Source organism: Globicephala melas, chromosome 14 (assembly GCF_963455315.2).
Source record: "Globicephala melas chromosome 14, mGloMel1.2, whole genome shotgun sequence".
NCBI lineage: Eukaryota > Metazoa > Chordata > Mammalia > Artiodactyla > Delphinidae > Globicephala > Globicephala melas.
In genome coordinates this window covers 23714476-23741266 of record NC_083327.1, presented here as the reverse complement: position 1 = coordinate 23741266, position 26791 = coordinate 23714476, and the positions used below count along the sequence as shown (strand labels likewise).

The 26791-nt window shown below is 40.5% G+C and overlaps 1 long non-coding RNA gene across 1 annotated transcript; it reads left to right on the top strand.

The window, feature by feature from the left end:
- The first annotated feature begins 796 nt into the window (after window positions 1-796).
- LOC132593341 (uncharacterized) lies at window positions 797-23972 on the top strand. The gene is made up of 3 exons (XR_009558663.1): window positions 797-963; window positions 23105-23225; window positions 23816-23972. It is a non-coding gene; the product is annotated as an uncharacterized lncRNA (long non-coding RNA).
- Window positions 23973-26791: the final 2819 nt, after the last annotated feature.

Sequence of the window (26791 nt, the reverse complement as noted above, 5' to 3'; positions counted from 1 at the left end):
AGCCTTTCAGTTCACAGTGGAGATTGCAGATCTGGCCACTTGCTTTCCACTCAATCAATAATAAACCCAGTTCTCATTTTCCAAAGTGGGATTGGTTTTCTCTGTTAGCCGTGCAAAAAACCACGGTGCCTGGCGGGATATCCAACAGCGTACCTCCCAGCCTGGTCCTGGACAGCATGCTTCCACCAGGTTTAGCCGAGTTTGTGTAAACTCATTTATTTCCAGATCCAAACAGCTTATTGCAGTCAAGGAAAAGAATGCCTGATCCAGGCAAAATAAAAGCAATTTATTTAGTCTTTCCCATGACTTCTGGTTTCTAGGCTGCTGTTCGTAGCTCCTCCTTTCTCCCTTAGAGCCAAGTAAACCTCTGTTGGTTACAACTTGGCAAAGCACAGAAAAAAAAAAAAAAAAAAAAAAGCAGTTTTAATACACAAGTGGTCAATGAGGCAGCCTTTAAGGAAAAACGTTGCTGATAAGATAAACAGATTGTGATGTCCTTAATTATAATATTTCATACTCATTTAGCCATCTCCACATCACAGAGCTAACAAAGTGGATTTCAAACAGGAAATAAGGCTCCTTCCCACCAGCCCAGAGACCTAATTATAAAACAGCAACCTACTTTTCCTGTAGTGAACACAGGGCTCTTTTTCTTTTTTTTCTCCTCCAACAGAATTTATTGAGCTCATTACCAGGCTGCTTATGAAGTGATTTGAAATGAGGCAACATTAAAGCATTCCACAAATCCCTTGTACTTAGTCATCCTGGCACTTTATTTGAACTCAGAGCACTGATATGGAATAACTGCTGAAGCCTCACACTTCTGTCTCTATTATCTGACAGGAGGTCTGGAATCCAAAAAAATGACTTATCATCAGACTTTCTTAATCATCACAATAATTTGTCGGAAAGAATCTGGTACAATTCAGGCAACACCAGAGGGGCTCGGCTGCTAGAAACAAGGTGAGTGTCGTACGTGTGCCTTATAGGAACAGAGTCACATTAATCAGGCAGCGAAAGGACCCAAGGCAGTGTATGTAAGTGTGTATTTTAAGAAAAATTGACAGATAGGCTTCAAAGAAGCAAAAGCACTGAACTCTCCACATGCTATTAGTACAACTCTAAATTCTGTTCTTCTGTAGTCCAAGAGGCAGCTGTGGACTGACCCTCCCTGGGTTATCACTGAGGCTAAAACAGCATAGTTAAAAACTGCATCTGTCAAAGTTTCAAAGAGGGGGAAAAAAATTTGTGAAGGACACAAAAGTCTGTGGAAGTTGACTATCTGGTGTATGAAAATGGTGTTCATTTTTGCCTTTTATTGTCTCTTTCCCTAACCTACTGAACCAGTAACGAATCCAAATCTAAAGAAATGTCTCCTATTAAAGAGCAATCGTGTTTTATATCTCACTGGGTCCTATATGTAACCTGATGTACAGTCTGCCTTCGAAAGATGTCCATTTTTAAGGAGAAGATTCATGGAGGAGAGGGGATGTGTGTGCATGTGTGCCCATGTGTGCGTCTGCATGGGTGAAGGGGGAACAATCCAGCCTGGAAAAATAATGAATCCCAAATGCAGGTCTCTCCTTAGAGAGAGGCTGTGTCTTTTCAGCTGTAGCTACTATTAATCCTTACTATATTTCTTACCACATTCCACAATCCAGTGGCCAGACTTACAGGTTAAATGTGGTTGTTTCATCAAGGAAGCATTGAAAGAAACTTCTGAGCTATAGGAAGAACTTCTGGTTTTTCTAGGTTAGGCTTTGGAATAGTGCTGCAGCATGTTAACAGTTAGTCCCATTTGAACAGAATACCAGAACATACGGTATCTTCTGTTACCCAGGACATCTTCAACCTTGACAGTTAAAATTCCAAACCAAATGCATGACATCTGAACGGAATACATGTCCTTCAGATGACTTCCCTTAGGAAAGTTATTCATCAACATCCCTTAAGAAAGTATGAATGAATCGAGGGTACCTGATATAATATTTTCCTCAGCAGAGAGAGAAACCTGTCACTAGGCACAATCTCCGTTATGCATACCCATACTGAACGTTGACTACATGCAACGCTTGGGACTAAGTTCTGCAGAAGATTTTTTTAAGTAAATCCCATAAATTCACATCCATAAGAACTTCTTTTGACTCAAAGCTCCAGACTTGGAAGAAGCAAACATAGGATTTAAGATCTTCCATAGATGAACTCCAAGAAGATCATACCCCAACATGTGTGTACCATTGATACATAACATGTATCACCAATAATGCTGAGACACTGTACCTGGATTAAAGAAGTCTCCTTTACCTAGGTTTGTTTCCTGGAGCTCCCCTCATTCAGCCTTTTAACACCTTAGTCTCATAAGTCTTAAAATACCCAACATTAGTGACCTGCATTTCTACTCATCTTCACTCATCCAATAGTACAACACAGCTCAGATCTCAGCATCATTCCACGCTGTTCCACTAGGAACTTGGATTACTCTCCACCTCTCCCACTAAGTCACTCCTACCAGACCCACTATTTACCATCAAATGCTTTGATTATTTGCTCCCTCTTCTCCCAATTTACCAGGTCTTATTCTGGTTTTGTTAATTCCCTACCTAGGCTCAGTCCCATAGGAGTCATGGCAAACAAAGTAATTTGAGGCAGTGTTGTACAGTGATTAGGAACAAGGACTCTGGAATCAGAGTGCCTGGTTTATATTCTATCTGGATCTAAATTCTGTCTCTACCACGAATTAGGTCTGTATGATCTTGGGCAAATGACTTGATTTGTCTTGTACTCTCCACCTGTAGGAAGGTAATAAATACTTCAGTGTGCCAGACACTGTGGTAGACAATGAAGATTAAATATTGAAGCTGTTGAAGAATTTTAAGTAGAGAAATGATATAATGTATCCTAGCTTCTTCCATGACCAGCGATGTGACCTTCCTCTCAATACCTCAGTTTTCTCAACTTTAAAATGGAGTTAGTAACAGTGCCTCCTTCATAGGATTGCTGAGAAGATTGAATGAGATAATAGTAAGCTACAAATAAATCTTAGCTATTTGTAGTAACCCATGCCCGTGATATAATCTTTTGCACTACTGCAAATGGTATAGAAAAGCAGTCTACATTCCCTAATTTTAATTGTTCCCAATTCACTTATTGAACCCTCAAAATTCAGTTTTAATTATTCATTCATTCATTTACAGAAGTATGTACTAAATAGCTCATAAATGTGAGTCATCCACCAGGTGACGGTGCTACAGTAAAGAAGACAAGCATGATTTTTACCCTCGTAATCCTCACCAATCAGCTCAAAATAGTCTTTCTAATGATTATTCACAGTCTCTTCCTTCTTGGCCTTTAATACAATAGTTAATATTATTGAACAGCCCATTTTCATGAAAATATCAAGTTCTTCCATTCCTTGGCATCCATGACACTATATTATTTGGGGCCTTTTATTTCTCTATACCTGCCTTCTAGCCCCTTTCTGAAGCCTCAGTTTCTCACAGCCTCTATATCTTTTTTTTTTTTTTTTTTTTGCGGTACGCGGGCCTCTCACTGTTGTGGCCTCTCCCGTTGCGGAGCACAGGCTCTGGACGCGCAGGCTCAGTGGTCATGGCTCACGGGCCCAGCCGCTCCGCGGCATGTGGGATCCTCCCGGACCGGGGCACGAACCCGTGTCCCCTGCATCGGCAGGCGGACTCTCAGCCACTGCGCCACCAGGGAAGCCCTCACAGCCTCTTAATGTGAGAATATATATCCCTTTGTCCCTACGGCATCTTCCTCATCAAAGTTCCGTATTGTCAGAGCTCCTATTGTTACTTCTTTGCAAATGACTCTTTATCCTAGAACCACTTTATCCTCTGACCACTTTCCTGATTTCATTCCATGCTTCTTAATGTCTGCTTGTCGTCACTAATGGGGTGCCCTGACAGGTCCTCCAAGTCAACATATGCTAAGTTAGTTTTCCATCTTTAACAAACACCCAATACCATTGCCTAAATTTCCAAATTTTTGTCTCAAATACCTGAGGTTGAACCCTCAAAATCATACTTCATTATTCAACCCACACTCTTCATTTTTAACTGATTTCATAGATTCTATATCTATAGAATATTTTGCATACCCTCCTGTCTTTTATTTTTTAATATTATAGTCACCATCCTGGTTCAGGCTCTTCTTTACCTCTCACTTGAGCTATTGTGCTAGTCTTCTAACTATCCCCACACCACACCCCTCAGTTTCTTTACCTCTTGGTCCATCACACAAGCTATTGCAAGATTCGGCCTCATCAAGATCTACCTGGGCTTTGCATTGTCTTTTCTGAAAATGTTATGGGTTCTCCATTGCCTAACAAAGTAGGTCAACATTGTAAGCCTAATATTTCATGTCTTCTGTATTTTGGCCACACACTACCTTCACAAATAAGCTCTACGTTTATATAACTCCATAGAGTTTTGTAACTATTATCTTATTTAATCGACTACTCATAAGATGTCTTATGATGTAGATATTATTACAACATAAAAGCCCTACATTATTAATAAATCGGAAAAGCCCTACAGATGGGGAAACTAAAGACCAAAGAGATCTGAGTTTTTCTTGAGTTACATAAGTATTTCTGAACCAGAACATAGGCAGATTTGATGAGAGGATTTTGACCTAACAGTGCAATCAACACACCTTACTCTTGCAAATAATAATAATAATAATGATACCTCTCATTATTCTCCTTTGTGAAGCACAAAATATGGATTATTAGAAACCATGGAAAGAAGTTGATTAAAAGGAATTAAAAGTCAGTAAACCTGGGTTTAAGTTTGGACTCTTTATTAATTTCCTAAGTCCAGTAACAACTGTATGCTTTATTATATTCGTCTGCAAGACAGTCTTATAATTCCTGAAACACTTTTGCTTCACAAAGAAATAATGATGAGTAATGGAATTACAGCCATTTAAAGTATTTAATTCTAAAGCTTGTAGTTATCTTTTTTCATATGAGGCATCAAAGCTTTTTATAATCATTAGGCATCTGTATTATCCCTATTTCTACAGCTAGGCAAGTGTAAAGTCAAGTACTTTCTTTAAGGTTAGATACAATGCCATTCATTTTTAGATGAAGACTCAGAACCCTCAGCCCACACACCTAGGTAACATTTTTATTTCAGAGTAATCGCTAGAACATCTTTAGTTGAGAGAAAAAGGGCAGCTTCGTAATATTAACTCACAGTTTATGTTCCTAAATAAAGCAACCAAATATTTCACATGGGTAAAGAAGACGCAGAGTCAATGGCTCAAAATATCAGAATATAATTTTTAAGAGCAATTATAATAAATCTTTGGACTTTCTACTGAAATTCGATCTTTTAGCACTCAAATCTATATTCCTCACAATTCACTGTTTTCAAAAAGAAAAGGAGAGAGAGAGAGAGAGAGAAAGGAAAAATGAAAGAAAGAAAAAAGGAAGATGAAAGAAAAAATTAAAAGAAAGAAAGAAAGACAACAGCTTTAAGAACTGGAGGGTAAAAAATCGCCATGGTAACACACAATGTGCGATGATCACTGTTCATCATTAGAATGGGGAAGGGGTTGCATTCTCAGCTTTGTGGTCAACAGAGCCAAGCAAAGGAATTTTGAAGAGGCAATGAAAGGCATTACAGCTACACCTTTCAGGATCAACTGATCGTGTTCTAGTTAAACACTCTGTAAAATCTTTTTCTGCTCAGGAAAATAACTCCCCTGCTGTTTTCTGCTGATAACTTAAGAGAGGTAGAAGAAAACTATACCTGTGTCCTCCAGGAATTCTGATGACCAGCCCATGCAACACCGAATACGAACTTAAAAAATCATTTTTAGTTCAGAAGTATTCTGAATGTTTTTAGTTCTTTGTGTATAAAAGTATATCCTTTACAAAGACTCAAAGTGGCCTGTTGTCAGTCCCAATTTGAAAAAACAAAACTAACCCGGAACAAGAAGGGAAACCAAACTTAAAAGGAATCAATGATAAATTTCACACAAAATTAGTATAATCAGAAAAGGAGGGATATAGATGATTCATTGAGATATGTGTTTGCATGTGGCTTATCACCCAGCATTACTTACTGTACTCAATTTGGATGTATGTGTTTGATGATACCATATAGATCAATCACATACTTTACTTAATTTTATTGCGAGAAAACCTACTCATGGTACTTAGTAAATACTTAACATGTCTAGGTTTTCTTTCCTTTATCCACCTCCTTCCAAAACGTAAAGTAGAAGTCAGTTCATGACTCCAATTTTTACTCTTTGGATCTAAGTTTAATCTAATAAGTTTCTAATCACCTCAGATGGAGTTGGTGGCAGAATAATTTTTTTCCCACATTTTCTCATATACTTTACTTCTCATCTATTGGGTTGTCCACCACCATTTTGAGCCAGATATGTGTCAAAGTGTTTCTTTTTTCTGGTTAATTGAAAAATAGGACTATTAATTCAACAAACAACCTGAACCATTGAAAGGGCTCATGGAAACATTTTTTATTTGCTCTAGAAATTAGAGGAATAACTTCTGCTTCTAAAGAATTATATCATTTTCAGTTGTAAAAACTAGTTCACTGCCCAATTTCAATATGGGTCTGCCAACATTTAGAGTGAAAATGCATGTTTTTAAAAATGAGACATGTTCTGATAGGAACATTATTCCAGTTTGACACAATAGCTAACAAGACTTCAGTCCAACTGTGACATTCTTTACTACAGCTGAAAGAAAATATGTTTGCATTCAAAATAGTCTCTTTGTTGTTCATAGTGACAACATAGACTCAGAATGCGTTTTCTATTACTACACTTTATTCCTTGAAGTTTTTGTTACTAAGAGAAGTCAAAGCCCTGAATGTAAATTTTAGCTTTTGGTACATGGGTTTCTCCTGTCTGGTAATATAGAATCATTCTTAAGACATAAGCGACATCCATCAAACAGATGTAGTTAGGAGCGGATGTTCCGTAATGTCTGACAGTTACAGTGTACTGCTTAATCTTGTTTGATAAAGCATAAACTTGTTTCAGCAGTTAATCTGAGATTTTCATGGGTTTAAACATTTACCATAAATAGTTTATTAAATGGGAATACTTATTTTTAATTACTGTGTTTAGATCTTGAAGGTTATTGGTAGACATATGATTTTTCTTAATTTATAAAATTATTATTGGGAAACTACCTATATTGGAAAAATACTGGAAATATATTAGATTCTTTCCTAATTTTAGTACATGTTTTTAAATGTGAACTACACTGCTAAGAGCTAAGAAATATGGAATTATATAATGGGTATCAATGGCACTATTAGGTAGTTTAAAAAAAAAAATCAATGGATTAAAAACCCATCTACACAGACAGGCCATCAACAGGATTAATGTGGTCAAATGTCCTTCTGGCAAGAAATCAACCGCTGTGTGAGAAAAGACAGGTCCTTGGGTAGCTCAATGTCACCACAAAGATGCTGAGATACACAGATATCTCTAGCATTATGGGATTGTGTATTTTTCTATCCCAACTGCCATGTATATTATCAACTTACTGGGGGTCAGCACAGAGGAAAATGCTTAGCCACTATAGTTTTTATAAAACATAGAAGTAGAAAGAGTGAAAAAGAGATGGTGAGTTTAGCTGATAGAATAGGGAGGTAGAATGATAAATGCAAAGGTTGATAAATCACACATGGGGTAGGTTCTGTCCAAAATTACTGCTGTGCCTGAACTAGTGACCCATTCACTGTCTACCTATAGGAATAAAGATCACTTTCTCTTCCTTCATCTTCTTTTCCCCAGGTTATCCTTCTGAAAGTTTTAAACTCTAACAAGCACTCACAGTCTATTGAATCCCCTTATTCTTTCCCAAGTCTAATAATTCCCTTATTCATTCCACAGTTGGTCTGGGAAGTGGTTGGGAGTATTGGTCAAGCTAACTCAGACAGCCCTCATTGCAGCAGGCCCGGCTCTCTGAAGGGCCTGCTCTGCACAGTCAGCAGTGAGAGGCCGCAAGACAAAGGCTCTCTATCTGCAGCCACATCTCCCTCCATACACCCCCAGCCTCCACACACATAATGTCAAGAAGCCAGGGCAGCTTCCCTGATTGCACAGTGGTTAAGAATCCGCCTTCCAATGCAGGGAACACGGGTTCAAGCCCTGGCCCGGGAAGATCCCACATGTCGCGGAGCCACTAAGCCCGTGTGCCATAACTACTGAGCCTGCGCTCTAGAGCCCGCGAATCACAACTACTGAGCCTGTGCGCCACAACTACTGAAGCTCACACGCCTAGAGCCCGTGCTCCACAACAAGAGAAGCCACTGCAATGAGAAGCCCACGCACCGCGAGGAAGAGTAGCCCCCGCTCGCCGCAACTAGAGAAAGCCCACGCACCACAACGAAGACCCAACACAGCCAAAAATAAAAACAAACAAATAAATAAGTAAATTTATAAAAAAAAAAAAAGAAGAAGAAAAGAAACGAGGGAGGAGGTGAGAAGCAGGCGGGAGAAAGGAAAGATGGCTCTTCTCACGTGTCAGAATGGATTCTATCTATGACGTCAAACTCTTGAGCACTAGGTATCAAAACCTCAGGTTTCTGATGGAACTCACAATGGCTGCATCCCTGGCTGCAGTAATGACATTGCCTAGGGCACTGAAGCATCCACTTTCCATTCTTTGTCACTACCCTCCCCCACTCCATCAAGAACGTAATTGCTACTCGGCCAAACTCACTTTTCCAGCTTGCAGAAATATTAAAAAATAAAAAACTCTCTTATTGTGGGAGGGAGGGCCATTAGAGAGAAAGGCTCATTCTTACACTCAGCTAGTAGGGGCCCCTTTTATTAGCACACTTAGGGGTACTTCTCAAGGAACACATATAGAGTTGGTCTTTTTTTTCACTTACAGTATAGAAACTTCACAACTTTAAACATGGTGGAGAAAAGAGTGAGTGGCCTTGCAGAAGAGGGACACTAGGGCAGAGGGGTTAGAAGGAGGGGCTTTGAAGTTAGGCAGATCTGGGCTCCAATTCCGCCTGTGTGTGCTCTTGTTACCTCACTTCACTTATAAGATGAAAAGAACAGAATCAAACTCATTGAAGGATTTTATTAAGTGAATAGAAAGTGTTTAGCCTTATTTCTGATAGCTATTGTCAATCAAAGGAGATCAGAAAGAAGTATAGTGCTCTAGCAAGGGTTCAGTAGAAGCATTTCCACTGGAAATGAATGTTGAGTGAGTTATCATTAATTAGCTAGGCATTTTCTTCCTTGGAATATGTATATCCTTGCTGAGTATATGGAATACAGGCTTAGTCAAATCAGATCAGACCATGTCATTCAGGTCATCTGAATTTCATTGCCTGTCATTTCCAATCACGCTTCATAGTAGGTGCCGTGAGAAGAGCCTCGTCCTGGGGCTGCATACGATTCTGAGATTACTGAACCGCCAAGCCCTGCGACCTTGCTCACGTAGCCTGACTCTGCCTTAGAGACAGATTACCTGATACTTGTAGAACTGATGCCTGGATTTAATGTTAATACAAAGTACAAAAGCCTTTTCTCTGCCATCAACTAAATTTATGTGTCCTGTCCTTTTCCCCCAGAAGTTTAAAAAATGGGAACATATAGCTAAGAAAAGGAGATCAAACTAAATTTAAACTCTAATCACGGTCTCCCTATAATCTGCTTCTATATATCTACTGTTAGATTTTACATTTGTTCCCTGATGCAAGAATACAATTTTTCTCCTTTCTTTCCACCTTTGAAAGAATTATGGAAACAAAGACTCATTCCATGTGGTCTGCACAGGACCCAGACTGCTGACAGTCTCTGTGTACAGACCCTGGTAGTTTATTTTGATATTCTCTCAAGGGCCAAGAGAAACAGCAGGGTGATTAGTACATTTCTCCTCTTCCCTCTCTCCCACGCCCAAAAGTTGGCTGTAAAATTTTCACGAGAACATCTCCATCAGCTTAGAATGTTTTGTTGGGTTTTTTTAAACAAGATTTCTTCTACATTTTTCCTCATGTAATGTTTCTATTTTGAAATCCAGGATTCCTACCTTATCACTCTTCAAGAGCAGTAAGTCTCCCCCAAACTCCCCACCCCTCTGAGCTTGGAACAAAAATCCAATGACTGTGCTATATTTATTACGAGTCCTTAATGTGTTTTAAATGTTAATGAAATGGGAAATGCCCTCAGCCTTCTCTAAATCTAGTATTTCTGCTTGTTTCTCGGGATTGGCAGAATTTGCCAGCTTTGTAAGACAACAACACTGCCAAATTTGGAAAGACCTAGGACCTCAAATTATTGATACTTTCAACAGCAAATATATGCAGGTCCCATTGCTTACAAATAAGCTTCAAATGAGGCAGGTCAAGTGGAAAGCAGGAAAGGCATGTGACTGAGTTGCGGGCCAAAACACACAAAACTAAGTACCTTGTCCAGAGTTTAGCTCACTGACCAGGGCGCTCTGATGCTTTCATAGTCCTGTATTCACTGAGGATTTTGCTTAATGTATTTGTTTATTTGTTTTGGCCAAGACAACCATTAATGAGAATCGCAGAAATTAAAAGCAAAAGCTTATTTTTTTCCCATTGTGAAGAAAAGATTATGATTTCTCTTCACATTTTATTTCTTTCTTCTTTAATCAACTCATTTTATATATCTCAGGCAATAAAACTACCATTGCCCTGGGAACGGTATTTTGCATTTTAATAAGTTTTATTTTAATATATTAGTTGAGCAGTGTCATAAATAGCCCTCTTATTCCTAGGGTAGGGGAATCAACCGTGATTACCCGAGAAAAACAGAAAGAAGTGGTACAGATAACACTTTTTTTTTTAAATTTTTAATTTTGGCTGTGTTGGATCTTTGTTGCCGCTTGTGGGCCTTCTCTAGTTGCAGCGAGCGGGGGCTACTCTTCGTTGCGGTGCAGGGGCTTCTCATTGCGGTGCCTTCTCTTGTTGCGGAGCATGGGCTCTAGGCTCGTGGGCTTCAGTAGTTGTGGCACACGGGCTCGGTAACTGAGGCACACGGGCTTAGTTGCTCGGCGGCATGTGGGATCTTCCAGAACCAGGGATCGAACCCGTGTCCCCTGCATTGGCAGGCGGATTCTTAACCACTGCGCCACAAGGGAAGTCCCAGATAACATTTCAAAAGGAGCCTGTGGCAAAGTGTACATTGGTTTCGGCAACAATTCACATTTACAAGTGAGGGTTGTAAAACGGGACCAAAGGAAATCTTGCAAATGCTGACTCCTGAGATGACATATGTCATGACTGTACGGCTCAAGTTTGACGTTATCTGGAAAAATTCCCTCACCCTAATTGTCTTCTAAGCTGTGAAGTTTCTGTTGTACTGTGTATATTGACAGCCCTTCCTCTTGGATACCTTGATGGTAATGAAAGAAATGGCTTTTCCATAAGTAACTTTGCATTCAAAGAACCTCCTGTAGATGATTCAAAGAAACTTGGTACCTCACGGAAGATAGTTTAATGACCATGGACTTTACGTAATTTTTCCTTCTCTCAAAGAGCGCAGAACATAGGGTCCAGGTCAGGCAAAGGCAACTGAGGGAAGGTAAGTTGTCAGTTATGGCCCTTAGCTCTTCAAAGAAGATCCAAAATATGAGGGGATGAATATTTAGAGGCTCCATGGCACCAGAAGAGCCAAATGAAGCTTAATTACTGACTGTTAGGTAATATTCTACTAAATACTGACTGTTAGATAATATTCTACTAAAACAATTCACAAGATCAGTGACAGCTCCAAGGAAGGAAGTGGCCAAACTTCACTGCATTTGGCTGTATTATCATGTGCCAGAATCACCTATTATCGTAGAAAAACTGACTTTCACAGGACAGAGGGGTTCGTGTGTTAAAAGAACTGTGTGCCTAGAGGACAGGGACGACAAAGTTTGGCAAAGTCCAGCTCATCTTTGCGATCATGAGTGCAAGTGATAGGTGGCGCTAAAAAAGAAAGAGAACGGTAGATACCGGCTAAATGTTGGAGAGTAGAAATACAAGAATATTCAAAGCAATAAATTAAGGACCATGTATAATGTAGACTAAATTGGGTGAGGAAATTACAGCCCAAAGGCCAAATATAGCCTCTGCCTCTTTTGTAAATAGAGTTGTACTGGAGCTCAACCAGGCCCGTTTGCTTCTGTGTTGTCTGTGGCTGCGTTCACATCACAACAGCAGAGTCAGACCACAAGGCCAGCGAAGACTAAAATGTTTGCTCTCTGACCTTTTACAGAAAAAGTTGCTGATCCCTGAATGAAATAAAAGGGGATAAAGGGCTAAGGTTGACAAAGAAAGTGATGAGTTACTCCACCCACTCCACTTTGCACTCAGAGCCATAAAACAAAAGGAAAAAAAATACCATGTCTAATCAGCGGAATACACAGAAGGGAATCATCGGGTCATAAAGATGATTCCAACAGAGAGAGGAGAAGATGGTGAAAGAGTAAGACGCGGAGATCACCTTCCTCCCCACAGATACATCAGAAATACATCTACACGTGGAACTGCTCCTGCAGAACACCTACTTAACGCTGGCAGAAGACCTTAGACCTCCCAAAAGACAAGAAACTCCCCACGTACCTGGGTAGGGCAAAAGAAAAAAGAATAAACAGAGACAAAAGAATAGGGACAGGACCTGCACCAGTGGGAGGGAGCTGTGAAGGAGGAAGGGTTTCCACACACTAGAAGCCCCTTTGTGGGCGGAGACTGCGGGTGGCGGAGGGGGGAAGCTTCGGAGCCACAGAGGACAGCACAGCAATAGGGGTGTGGAGGGCAAAGCTGAGAGACTCCCGCACAGAGGATCAGGGCCGACCTGCACTCACCAGCCCGAGAGGCTTGTCTGCTCCCCCGCCGGGGCGGGCGGGGCTGGGAGCTGAGGCTCGGGCTTCAGAGGTCGGATCCCAGGGAGAGGACTGGGTTTGGCGGCGTGAACACAGCCTGAAGGGGTTAGTGCGCCACAGCTAAGCCGAGAGGGAGTCTGGGAAAAGGTCTGGAGCTGCCGAAGATGCAAGAGACTTTTTCTTCCCTCTTTGTTTCCTGGGGCGCGAGGAGAGGGGATTAAGAGCGCAGCTTAAAGGAGCTCCAAAGACGGGCACGAGCCACAGCTAAAAGCGCGGACCCCAGAGACGGACATGAGATGCTAAGGCTGCTGTTGCCGCCACCAAGAAGCCTGTGTGCGAGCACAGGTCACTATCCACACCCCCCTTCCGGGGAGCCTGTCCAGCCCGCCACTGCCAGGGTCCCCGGATCCAGGGAAAACTTCCCCGGGAGAATGCACGGGCGCGCCTCAGGCTGGTGCAACATCACGCCGGCCTCTGCCGCCGCAGGCCCGCCCTGCACTCCGTGCCCCTCCCTCCCCCCGGCCTGAGTGAGCCAGAGCCCCTGAATCAGCGGCTCCTTTAACCCCGTCCTGTCTGAATGAAGAACAGACGCCCTCAGGCGACCTACACGCAGAGGCGGGGCCAAATCCAAAGCTGAGCCCCTGGGAGCTGTGAGAACAAAGAAGAGAAAGGGAAATCTCTCCCAGCAGCCTCAGGAGCAGCGGATTAAAGCTCCACAATCAACTTGATGTACCCTGCATCGGTGGAATACATGAGTAGACAACGAATCATCCCAAATTGAGGAGGTGGACTTTGGAGCAACGATATATATATATATATTTTTTTTTTTTTCCCTTTTTCTCTTTTTGTGAGTGTGTATGTGTATGCTTCTGTGTGAGATTTTGTCTGTATAGCTTTGCTTTCACCATTTGTCCTAGGATTCTGTCCGTCCATTCTTTTTTCTTTTTTTTACTTTTAAAAATTTTTTCATAATAATTATATTTTTTATTTTAATAACTTTATTTTATTTTATCTTACTTTATTTTATTTTATTTTATTTTATCCACTTTCTTTCTTTCTATTTTTTCTCCCTTTTATCCTGAGCCGTGTGGATGAAAGGCTCTTGGTGCTCCAGCCAGGAGTCACTGCTGTGCCTCTGAGGTGGGAGAGACGAGTTCAGAACATTGGTCCACCAGAGACGTCCCGGCTCCATGTAATATTAAATGGCAAAACTCTCCCAGAGATCTCCATCTCAACACTAAGACCCAGCTCCAATCAACAATCAGCAAGCTACAGTGCTGGACACTCTATGCCAAACAACTAGCAAGACAGGAATACAATCCAACCCATCAACAGAGAGGATGCCTAAAATCATAATAAAGTCACAGACACCCCAAAACACACCACCAGATGTGGTCCTGCCCACCAGAAAGACAAGATCCAGCCTTTTCCTCCAGAAAACAGGCAACAGTCCCCTCCACCAGGAAGCCTACACAACCCACTGAACCAAAATTACCCACTGGGGGGCAGACAACAAAAATAATGGGAACTACAAACCTGCAGCCTGCAAAAAGGAGACCCCAAACACAGTAACATAAGAAAAATGAGAAGACAGAAAAACACACAGCAGATGAAGGAGCAAGGTAAAAACCCACCAGACCTAAAAAATGAAGAGGAAATAGGTAGTCTACCTGAAAAAGAATTCAGAATGATGATTGTAAAGATGATCCAAAATGTTGGAAATAAAATAGAGAAAATGCAAGAAACATTTAACACAGACGTAGAAGAACTAAAGAGGAAACAAGCAATGATGAACAACACAATAAATGAAATTAAAAATACTCTAGAAGGGATCAATAGCAGAATAACTGAGGCAGAAAAACGGATAAGTGACCTGGAAGATAAAATAGTGGAAATAACTACTGCAGAGCAGAATAAAGAAAAAAGAATGAAAAGAATTGAGGACAGTCTCAGAGACCTCTGGGACAACATTAAATGCACCAACATTCGAATTATAGGGGTCCCAGAAGAAGAAGAGAAGAAGAAAGGGACTGAGAAAATATTTGAAGAGATTATAGTTGAAAACTTCCCTAATATGGGAAAGGAAAGACTTAATCAAGTCCAGGAAGCACAGAGAGTCCCATATAGGATAAATCCAAGGAGAAACACACCAAGACACATATTAATCAAACTATCAAAAATTAAATACAAAGAAAACATATTAAAAGCAGCAAGGGAAAAATAACACACAAGGGAATCCCCATAAGGTTAACAGCTGATCTTTCAGCAGAAAATCTGCAAGCCAGAAGGGAGTGGCAGGACATATTTAAAGTAATGAAGGAGAAAAACCTACAACCAAGATTACTCTACCCAGCAAGGATCTCGTTCAGATTTGATGGAGAAATTCAAATCTTTACAGACAAGCAAAAGCTGAGAGAGTTCAGCACCACTATACCAGCTTTACAACAAAGGCTAAAGGAACTTCTCTAGGCAAGAAACACAAGAGAAGGAAAAGACCTACAAAAACAAACCCAAAACAATTAAGAAAATGAGAATAGGAACATACATATCGATAATTACCTTAAACGTAAATGGATTAAATGCTCCCACCAAAAGACACAGACTGGATGAATGGATACAAAAACAAGACCCATATATATGCTGTCTACAAGAGACCCACTTGAGACCTAGGGACACATACAGACTGAAACTGAGGGGATGGAAAAAAATATTCCATGCAAATGGAAATCAAAAGAAAGCTGGAGTAGCAATTCTCATATCAGACAAAATAGACTTTAAAATAAAGACTATTGCAAGAGACAAAGAAGGACACTACATAATGTTCAAGGGATCGATCCAAGAAGAAGATATAACAATTGTAAGTATTTATGCACCCAACATAGGAGCACCTCAATACATAAGGCAAATACTAACAGCTGTAAAAGGGGAAATTGACAGTAACACAATAATAGTAGGGGACTTTAACACCCCACTTTCACCAATGGACAGATCATCCAAAATGAAAATAAATAAGGAAACACAAGCTTTAAATGATACATTAAACAAGATGGACTTCATTGATATTTATAGGACATTCCATCCAAAAACAACAGAATACACATTTTTCTCAAGTGCTCATGGAACATTCTCTAGGATAGATCATATCTTGGGTCACAAATCAAGCCTGGTTAAATTTAAGAAAATTGAAATCGTATCAAGTATCTTTTCCTACCACAACGCTATGAGACTAGATATCAATTACAGGAAAAGATCGGCAAAAAATACAAACACATGGAGGCTAAACAATATACTACTTAATAACCAAGATATCACTGAAGAAATCAAAGAGGAAATCAAAAATACCTAAAAACAAATGACAATGAAAACACGACGACCCAAAACCTATGGGATGCAGCAAAAGATTCTAAGAAGGAAGTTTATAGCAATACAATCCTACCTTAAGAAACAGGAAACATCTCAAATAAACAACCTAACCTTGCACCTAAAGCAATTAGAGAAAGAAGAACAAAAAACGCCGAAGTTAGCAGAAGGAAAGAAATCATAAAGATCATATCAGAAATAAATGAAAAAAAAATGAAGGAAATGATAGCAAAGGTCAATAAAACTAAAAGCTGGTTCTTTGAGAAGATAAACAAAATTGATAAACCATTAGCCAGACTCATCAAGAAAAAAAGGGAGAAGACGCAAATCAATAGAATTAGAAATGAAAAAGGAGAAGTAACAACTGACACTGCAGAAATACAAAGGATCATGAGAGATTACTACAAGCAACTCTATGCCAATAAAATGGACAACCTGGAAGAAATGGACAAATTGTTAGAAATGTACAACCTGCCAAGACTGAACCAGGAAGAAATAGAAAATATGAACAGACCGATCACAAGCACTGAAATTGAAACTGTGATTAACAATCTTCCAACAAACAAAAGCCCAGGACCAGATGGCTTCACAGGCAAATTCTATCAAACATTTAGAGAAGAGCTAACACCTATCCTTCTCAAACTCTTCCAAAATATACCAGAGGGAGGAACACTCCCAAACTCATTCTACGAGGCCACCATCACCCTGATACCAAAACCAGACAAAGATGTCACAAAGAAAGAAAACTACAGGCCAATATCACTGATGGACATAGATGCAAAAATCCTCAACAAAATACTAGCAAACAGAATCCAACAGCACATTAAAATGATGATACACCATGATCAAGTGGAGTTTATCCCAGGAATGCAAGGATTCTTCAATATACGCAAATTAATTAATGTGATAAACCATATTAACAAATTGAAGGAGAAAAACCATATGATCATCTCAATAGATGCAGAGAAAACTTTTGACAAAATTCAACACCCATTTATGATACAAACCCTGCACAAAGTAGGCATAGAGGGAACTTTCACCAACATAATAAAGCCCATATATGACAAACCCACAGCCAATATTGTCCTCAATGGTGAAAAACTGAAAGCATATCCACTAAGATCAGGAACAAGACAAGGTTGCCCACTCTCACCACTCTTATTCAACATAGTTTTGGAAGTTTTAGATACAGCAATCAGAGAAGAAAAAGAAATAAAAGGAATCCAAATTGGAAAAGAAGAAGTAAAGCTGTCACTATTTGAAGATGACATGATACTATACATAGAGAATCCTAAAGATGCTACGAGAAAACTACTAGAGCTAATCAATGAATTTGGTAAAGTAGCAGGATACAAAATTAATGCACAGAAATCTCTGGCATTCCTATACACTAATGATGAAAAATCTGAAAGTGAAACTAAGAAAACACTCCCATTTACAAGTGCAACAAAAAGAATAAAATATCTACAAATAAACCTACCTAAGGAGACAAAAGACCTGTATGTAGAAAGTTATAAGACAATGATGAAAGAAATTAAAGATGATACAAATAGATGGAGAGATATACCATGTTCTTGGATTGGAAGAATCAACATTGTGAAAATGACTCTACTACCCAAAGCAATCTACAGATTCAATGCAATCCCTGCCAAAGTACCACTGGCATTTTTCACAGAACTAGAAGAAATAATTTCACAATTTGTATGGAAACACAAAAGACCTCGAATAGCCAAAGCAATCTTGAAAACGAAAAACGGAGCTGGAGGAATCAGTCTCCCAGACTTCAGACTACACTAAAAGCTAAAGTAATCAAGACAGTATGGTACTGGCACAAAAACAGAAAGATAGATCAATGGAACAGGATAGAAAGCCCAGAGATAAACCCACACACATCTTGTCACCTTATTTTTGATAAAGGAGGCAAAAATATACAATGGAGAAAAGACAGCCTCTTCAATAAGTGCTGCTGGGAAAACTGGACAGGTACGTGTAAAAGAATGAAATTAGAACACTCTCTAACACCATACACAAAAATAAAATCAAAATGGATTAAAGACCTAAATGTAAGGCCAGACGCTATCAAACTCTTAGAGGAAAACATAGGCAGAACACGCTATGACATAAATCACAGCCAGATCCTTTTTGACCCACCTACTAGAGAAATGGAAATAAAAACAAAAATAAACAAATGGGACCTAATGAAACTGCAAAGCTTTTGCACAGCAAAGGAAAACATAAACAAGACCAAAAGACAACCCTCAGAATGGGAGAAAATATTTGCCAATGAAGCAACTGACAAAGGATTAATCTCCAAAATTTAGAAGCAGCTCATGCAGCTCAATAACAAAAAAAACCCAACCCAATCCAAAAATGGGCAGAAGATGTAAATAGACATTTCTCCAAAGAATATATATAGATTGACAACAAACACATGAAAGAATGCTCAACATCATTAATCATTAGAGAAATGCAAATCAAAACTACAATGAGATATCATCTCACACTGGTCAGAATGGCCATCATCAAAAAATCTAGAAACAATAAATGCTGGAGAGGGTGTGGAGAAAAGGGAACCCTCTTGCATGTTGGTGGGAATGTAAATTGATACAGCCACTATGGAGAACAGTATGGAGGTTCTTTAAAAAACTACAAATAGAACTACCATATGACCCAGCAATCCCACTACTGGGCATATACCCTGCGAAAACCATAATTCAAAAAGAGTCATGTACCAAAATGTTCATTGCAGCTCTATTTACAATAGCCCGGACAAGGAAGCAACCTAAGTGTCCATCAACAGATGAATGGATAAAGAAGATGTGGCACATATATACAATGGAATATTACTCAGCCATAAAAAGAAACGAAATTGAGTTATTTGTAGTGAGGTGGCTGGACCTAGAGTCAGTCATACAGAGTGAAGTAAGTCACAAAGAGAAAAACAAATACCGTATGCTAACACATATATATGGAATCTAAGAAAAAAAAAAAAGGTCATGAAGAACCTAGTGGTAAGAAGGGAATAAAGACACAGACCTACTAGAGAATGGACTGGAGGAGGGGGAAGCGTAAGCTGTGACAAAGTGAGAGAGTGGCGTGGACATATATACACTACCAAATGTAAAATAGATAGCTAGTGGGAAGCAGCCACATAGCACAGGGAGGTCAGCTTGGTGGTTTGTGACCACCTAGAGGGGTGGGATAGGGAGGGTGGGAGGGGAGACACAAGAGGGAGGAGATATGGGAACATATGTATATGTTTAACTGATTCAGTTTGTTATAAAGCAGAAACTAACACACCATTGTAAAGCAATTATACTCCAATAAAGATGTTAAAAAAAAAAAAAAAAGATGATTCCCCCGATAATCATGCCAAGATTACCAGGCTGCAATGTCAGAAATTTGAACAAAGACATGGCAGGACAGAAAAGAAACGGCGTTCCCCAGGAAGTCATACAGTACAAGCACATAGTTCATTTCACAAACATTTCTTGAGCCCTTACTCTTCTAGGCCCTGGGCTGAGAAGGCACTGGGGATCTGAATGACTAGGACAGATTTCTGATTCTGTGGAGCCAGGAGACAGCTGCAGAGTGGATTGAAATGGAACATGGACCTGGCCAGGCCACTTCTCCAGCATTTTAGGGATTAATACAAAGAGCATGCTTCCTCTTCCTGACAAGTCTTCATTCTTGCCACTGTCAGAAACATAGTACTGGCTCAGCAAACCTTTCACCACAAGGGGCATCATTCAAACAAGAAATTTAGATTTTCCTTTCTAGAAATGCATTGTCAGACAGTGCCAAGAAATGGTCCTACACAGAACAGGTTTTCAATGAGTGCCTTTTAAACAACTGACTTTTCAACTGAACTCACTAATTTTATTCCCATTCTTATAATACAGCTCTCCAAACCATCTTTGGCTCTGTAAGAAAGGAGTATCTGTTGCCCTGTGTTTTCTTCACCCTCTAATACAGAGAGAAATAATGAGAGGCTGGAAGACATAAGATGGGGAGGGAATGATAAGGATTTGTGATATTTGTAAACTCATTATTGGGCTGAAAAATCTCTTTTTAAACTGTGGATTACCTTTTGATATTCCATGCACTAGGGCTACCTTATTATTACGCTTTATCTGCAGTTCAGCTGGAAGAATTACAGAGGTTCTGGAATAGGTCTGTGCTGTTTTCCCTCTTATGGTGGAAGTACCAACTCATACTATTGCTAGAAGAACTTTCCCCTCAAATTCCATTTTCATGTACTACCTCCCTGAAAACAGATGATGGATCTGTGATACCTATTATTGAAATATTAAATGCCAAAACCTCAGCCTCACATAATACAATCTGCTCTAATCAGACCCCTCCTGTCCTCCAATTTTATCTCACACCATGTACCCTGTGCTTTACTCAAGACAACAGCTTGCCATAGCCCGGGTGGAGAGGTTCAGCTCGGCCCCTTGAACTTTGCATTGTCCTGTACACTTTCCAGCTTCTCTTCTGAGGGCCATTCTTCACTCCTTCAGAATCTGGCTTAACACTAACTTCTTTCAAGAGCTTTGTCATACTCTGCAATTGTCCCTCTCAAAATGCCCCTTATTTTCTTCTCTTTTCTACTTGATGTTTTACTAATATACATATACATATCCTGAAATATATATAATAAACAAATATATATTTATACCTATTATATATATTATATATATACCCTAATTGTCTTACTCGCCCAAAATAGATTGCAATATCTAAAGAGCAAGAGCCCTAACACTCATAATCCCCACCCATCACCATGGCACCCAGCACAAGGACCTGCACATCACAGCCTGACTGACCAACACACAGGATGGCCCACGCTGTATCACTTCCCCATTCCCACTTCTCCTGAGTGTATTTTCTGGCTGTGTCTTGTAGTCTTGTCTATTTAATGTTTTGTTGTGCTCTACTGAGGTCCTAACACACTGCTGAAAATGAGGCATGGATATGAAATCATTATCATAGGGGCACTTAGGCATTTTGCTGTGGGAATTTTTATTTAAACAATTTTTTGTGCTCGTATGTGCTGTTTTGTCTCATCATCCATCACGTTTGATAGTAAGCCATGGCCTCTACCTTTTCTTGATTTGCACAAGAGCTCAGTAAGATATTCTCAGCCCGATAGAGATATTCAGAGTCTTGAAATAAATACGTTCCATCAATATTGGTGATTGCAGACTAATTCAGATGTGTTTTCCTGCAAAATATATCGGGCTTTGTTTGAACCTCATGTCAGATTATCCACGTTAGTGTTGATCCATGGCAGAGACGGGCACTGGCTTCTCAAAATATCTTTCAGCTATTACCTATAAATGCTTGAAAGAATTCACAAATGCAGATACCTTGTTATGCATGCCGCTTCCCGAAACTGCCTCTGAGACACCAGATGGCACAGTGAGAGCTGTACAAGTGACAGATGATAAAGTGTATCAAGCCACATAAATTAACCTCATCATGCCCATAGTATCAGATGCCACAGGCAAAATCAGGAGGACCAGGGAGCAATGGCACTATATTACCCACAGGGATGAATTTACAATCCATCTGGGGTCTCTCATGTGAGGATGCAGGAACCCCAGATGGCCTGTGAATTGAACATTTGTGTATGCAGGGGTTGTTTAATCTTTCTGGAAATGAACTGACACTTTGGTCAGGAAGGATGCTTTAGCCAGCATCAAAGCCTTGTTTCACTCAGCTCGGACAGCCTCTGAATATCATTAGAAGGAATATCCCCAGGCTTCCCGCGCCAGCGTACCATGAGGGTTCCAGGCCAAAAGTGTGAGGGAGGTACCTGTTTCCTGGATGTGTTTCAACCCCAGGCTAATGAGGCCGTTCTGTGTGTGATGCTACTAAGCTTTGTAAAGACATCAAGAGACATCCTAGGAGACAGAACAACTGCCCACAACTGAGTTATGAGAATATGAAAGCATTCACAACCAACTGGAGAAAGTACAGAGAGAATCCCTAAAGGGTCATTTTACTCAAGCTTGTAAACTGGGATTTAGGTCTCTACTGGCATCACTACTTCTAGAAGGTAAACCGCTTTCCGCTGAGCAGTTCTAGAAAGAAGCAACTAGCGCAAAATCATGTTTGCAGAGGGAGTATAGAGCAGTTCTTAAAAATGGACTGACGGAATGGGCAGAAAAGAAATAGAGACAAATTAGGAAAGGATGACAGGTAACATGTTCATAGGAGCCAGTGCAGAGATGGCCTGGAAGAAAATGAGAGCATGTTATGTTGAACGGGTGAGGTCCAGAGAACCTGTATCTGGAAGGAGGTCTGTCAGGGGAAAGCAGCAGTTCAGACCCTGGCTGCCCACATGAGGAAGGCTGGCATCAGTCTTTAGAAACTAAGTACCAGAATAATCCTTGGAACTAATGAGAGCTAGACCCAGCGGATCGCACTAGGAGAGCAAGCAGAGTGGTAAGGAGACTGGGATTACATAAAACCACTGATGCCAGAAGGAGAGAGTGAGCCTCAGAGCACAGTTGATGATCCAGGCACACAGTAGGTCTACAGCCTGGGACTGAGGCAGTAGCCAGAGGCCAGGACTTCTAAGGAAACTGTACTTCAGGTCAGAGTTGGCCCTGGGACCTTGGGCCAGGGCTAAGCCTACAAATGAGAATTCAAGTCAACTCCTCTGGAGAGGCTTCTTTAACCACCTGCATTCACTTTGATTCTCTCCATCCCCCTATAGACATTGGTGCTCACCCTTATCCCGCCATTGTTCCTTGTCTCTACATATTTTTTCTCTGGTTTCTGTGACTCCTTGAAGGCAGGAACTAGTATTTGTATTCTAAGTGTCTGGCACATAGTAAACACACAAGAAATAAATTTTTGACTCAACAGATGATCAGGGACTGATGCAAATTCCCAAAACCAGGATTGAAGCAGCAGGGCCACCTGCAAGGCTGGAGGACCACGTGAAGCCATCACCTGCAGAAGGCTCAGCACACCGCAGCCATCTCGGGTCTGTAATTAAGATTTATGGAAACACAGCCACGCTTCCTTGTTTACCTGTTTGGGGGAATCACTGAGGCAGAGACCACCTGGCCCACAAAGCGGAGTATATCTACTACACGGCCCTTTAAAGGAAAGTTTAGTGACTCCTGACCTATGGAACTTGTGAAAATACCAAGGCCTGGGCCCAGGGGCAGGCATGAGTGTGAATGTGTGTGTTTTCAGGCATGTGTGCATGTGTGTGTGTGTATGTGTGTGTGAGTATTTATGTGTTTCCAGGTGAATATGTTTTTAAAAGCTCCACAAAAAAATTCTTCTGTACAGAATTTACAGAAGAGAAACACCCAATGCCAGCCTAGATAGAACTACTTCTAGTAAAAGTTGGAGGTTTAAATAAAGTAACATCATTCTGGGGACACTAAAGTGTCCTCCCACACTAAAATAAAGCTCCTACTGACCTGGCCACTGTGGCTGACCTTCCAACAGGAATTATTTCCTGTTAAAAGGCAGATGTTTTACTTCTTGGGGACGTTTTATATGAAATCATTTATATTTAGTGGAAAATACTTTTTCAAAAAATTAACTTTGGTTACTCCACAGGGCCAAAGGAGACTTTAAGGTATAAGAAGTGATTGCAGGAAGTGAATTCAGAAAGAAATCGAGCATGCCGTGCCGCTGGAGGGCTGATCAACAGGGGTCCTGGTGATAAAGGAGGTAGAGGAAGGAGAATGAATGAAAGGATGGAATTTCTGATAGTAGGACCACCCAGGGCCATCCCCTGGTTTCTAAGAAGTCTAATAAAAAAAAAAAAAGATACAAATGAACTTTTTTTACAGAACAGAAACAGACTCACAGATCTCGAAATCAAACTTACAGTTACCAAAGGGGAAATGTGGGGAGAAGGGATAGATTAGGGGTTTGGGAGTAACAGATACACACTACTATATACAAAATAGATAACAAACAAGGATCTACTGTATAGCAGGGAGTAACAGATACACACTACTATATGTAAAATAGATAACTAACAAGGATCTACTGTATAGCACAGAGAACTCTACTCAATACTCTGTAATGACTGATATGGGAAAAAAATCTAGAAAAGAATGGATATGTGTGTATATATATATATATATAACTGATTCACTTTGCTGTACACCTGAAACTAACACACCGTTGTAAATCAACTCTACTTCAATAAAAATTTTTTGAAAAAGAAGTTGTTAGGTCCCTTGTTGCTGTTTTATGGCTGTTGTTATTCTAATCCATGGAAAGTCTCTTTGACTCTACCCCCAAAGTGTATCTCAAATCTTTCCCCTTCTCTCCATCTACATTGAGACATACCCACCCGCCTGGGCTCTAAGCTATCATCATCTCTCTGATAGGTCTGTAGTGTTGCTTTTCACTGACCAATCGCCTCCCAGATACAGTAGCCTGCTGTATCTGGGAGTTCTCCCCGCTTCCATCATTTCTACGTTCAACCCACGGCCCACCATGCAGCCTGGGTGATTTTTCTAAACAAAATTCACATCATGTTTCTTCTCTGCTTAAAATCTCCCCTTGACTTCCCAATATGCTTAGAATAAAATCCAAACTCTTCATCCTAGCTCAATGAGGTTGGGTACTGCCCAAGGTCACGTAGCTAATTTGAGATGGAGCCCTATTTAGATATGAAGCAACCAATCGTTTTCTGGCAGGAGACTAACAGATACTTTGCTCTGCTGGCCGGGAATCCACTTGTTCTGGCACCTGCACCCACCTCTCTCTCTCCTCTCTCCACGCCTGTCCCTGACCCAGTACCCCAGTACCTCTGGTCTTCTCCAACCTGCTCGTCCCACCAGAAAGAGATCCTTCCTGGTCATGGTGTCAGAGATGAGAGGGAAGTAGACGAAATGGAAAACATATAGAGAAATAAACATTTCTTCATGATAGTAAGAGCAGAAGTCAATAGTGAAGAGGACTGAGCCCCCAAATGGAGGGTGACATAGGCATGATTTATACTGAGATGTGAAAGACAGATCTTGGTGTGTATATACTTCCACACGGTACTTCTTATCTACCCATATATGTCCATTTCACAGCAAATCTTGAATATCCACCCACTTCAATTAGATGGCCATGATGTGGGTCACATAACTGTGCAAGTCTGGCCACAGTGAATCAAAGCCCATCCCAGTCAGACATGAGGGAGGCCAGTGGTCCATCATGGGGCCCGGCTCAAGCACTCTACCCAGCGGGAGAGTTGTACGCTGGACAAACCCTCCTAATCAGACCCTTTCTTGGGAAGTTAGGATACAAGAACAATAAGACATTACATGGAAAAGGAAGACTGGTGGAGTAGAAAGACTCTTAAAGAGAAGGTGGTACACGTGAGCCATGAGAAAGCAAGAACAGAGAGGCAGAGGAAGATATTAGGCACAAGAATAATAGACTTTCGGAGCTTCTGAGGGATTCTGAACAATGCTCCAGTTCTCCGGAGGGCTTGCTTGTTACAAGGCTTTGCACACTTCCTTACTTCCAGTACAGTACACAATCATTGCCTGGGTGACTGGAGGTCACATGATGATGATGGCTCTGTTTCCCTGAATGAGCCCAACTAGGAGAGAATTCCCCAACTTCCCATAACTCATTTCTTAGACATTTCATGTGAATTTTGTGCAGGAGGTCTGACATGTTTCATAGACACCTCTTCTTCCTCTTTCCTTGATGAGAAAAATGGGTCAGAATATAGGTATGTAAATTTTCAAGCATAAATAAATCATCAGCCAACAAAAACATTCAAGTCTACATCGATTATATTTTGCAATGTCTCTTACCATAACATACCATATATCTATCAGTTTACCATAACATTTGCATCTATTTTAAATCAATAAGTCTTATGTAGATTCTACTATTAACGGGCAGAAATTGCAAAGATGAAATGGGATAGGTGAAGGTTTCCAAATTAAAGTTAGCTGCCAGGTTACTTGATACTTTTGTCTCACCACCTAAGGAGCAAGCTGGGTCCCTCCTTATGTTAGTCTGTTCAGGTTGCTATAACAAAATACCACAGGCTGAGTGACTTAAATGACAGAAATATATTTTCTCACAGTTTTGGAAGCTATAAGTCCAAGCTAAGGACATCAGAGGGTTAGTGTTAGGTGAAAACTCTCCGCTTGGGTTGCAGATGGCCACCTTCTCCACGTGTACAGACAGAGGGAGAGAAAGCTCTGGTGGCTCTTCTTATAAGGACACTAGACCTATGGGATCAGAGCTCCACCTTTAGGGCTTTATTTGACCTTAATTGACCTCTTTAGAGGTCCCATCCTCCAAACACAGCCACACTGGGGGTGAAGAATTCAACATGAGATTCTGGTGGGGACACATACGTTTAGTCCATAACACTCACTGCAAAAATGGAGGGATAATACCTTTGTCTAAGATACTTTCTATCTTATGCCTTTTTGTGGAAAAAAAATGTTTTTAACAGGATATTAGAGTGATTTTTCAGTAAGTGTTCCATTATTAGTATTTCAAAAGATAAGCAACTTACATAAACCAGAGTTCCAACAACTCTCAAAATAGATTTCCACC